This window comes from Austrofundulus limnaeus, unplaced genomic scaffold (genome assembly GCF_001266775.1).
Source record: "Austrofundulus limnaeus strain Quisiro unplaced genomic scaffold, Austrofundulus_limnaeus-1.0 Scaffold665, whole genome shotgun sequence".
Classification (NCBI taxonomy): domain Eukaryota; kingdom Metazoa; phylum Chordata; class Actinopteri; order Cyprinodontiformes; family Rivulidae; genus Austrofundulus; species Austrofundulus limnaeus.
The window spans coordinates 46,693-47,696 of NW_013953067.1; the positions used below are offsets into that span (position 1 = coordinate 46,693).

General features: G+C 42.4%; 1 protein-coding gene across 6 annotated transcripts in view; it reads right to left on the reverse strand.

The window, feature by feature from the left end:
* Positions 1-1,004, reverse strand: part of grip1 (glutamate receptor interacting protein 1) — a gene marked incomplete at its 3' end in the record, with an annotated part of 51,972 nt that overhangs the window by 16,740 nt on the left and 34,228 nt on the right.

The following is a 1,004-nucleotide window of genomic DNA, read 5'->3' on the forward strand; positions in this document are numbered from 1 at the left end:
CTCGACCTAGACTTTACCTGGTTCTAACTGGACTATACCTGGTTCTACCTGGCTCGACCTAGACTTTACCTGGTTCTAACTGGACTATACCTGGTTCTACCTGGCTCGACCTAGACTTTACCTGGTTCTAACTGGACTATACCTGGTTCTACCTGGCTCGACCTAGACTTTACCTGGTTCTAACTGGACTATACCTGGTTCTACCTGGCTCGACCTAGACTTTACCTGGTTCTAACTGGACTATACCTGGTTCTACCTGGCTCGACCTAGACTTTACCTGGTTCTAACTGGATTTTACCTGGTCGAGTTACCTGATCAACCTGCTTTCTTTACCTTAGATCTGTTTAACAGTTTTAAGAGAAAGACCAGAGGCTGCACCATCTGGTTTCAGACCATAAGTCAGATCATTCTATTCACCGTGAGGTCCTCTACCTGGTTCTAGAGTAAACCACAGGTAAATGGGTCCAAAACTTTGACSGGTTCCTTCAACCCGTTCCAAGAGTTAAAATCAGAGATTAATCAGAGCAGAAARCCAGCTCAGATTACACCTGTCCTGACCTGCGCTCCTCATCAGGTGGAGGCGGGAACACAACAACAGGTTGTTTCCTAACCACCACAAAACACCCGGATAATATCTGGATCTGAACCAGAGCTTCCTGAAGGCCTCCATCATCATCATCACCATCATCATCATCGAGGTGAAAAAGGACGTTACTGTAAAGCAGGGGACTTATCCATAAGGTAGCAGTAGTTATAGTAGTAGCAGTAGTACTAGTAGTACTAGTAATAATGAATACTTGAATCAACAACTAATCTACATTCTGCTTTAAAAACTCATTTAAAAAGATATTTAGTTATTTTATTTGTTTTATCTGAGCTTTAGGGTCAATTTACCATATTTTCCGGACTATAAGTCACACGTCTCTCTCTCTCTCTCTCTCTCTCTCTCTCTCTCTCTCTCTTTTTGCTGTTGCATTTAATATTAACTGACTGACATGAACAAT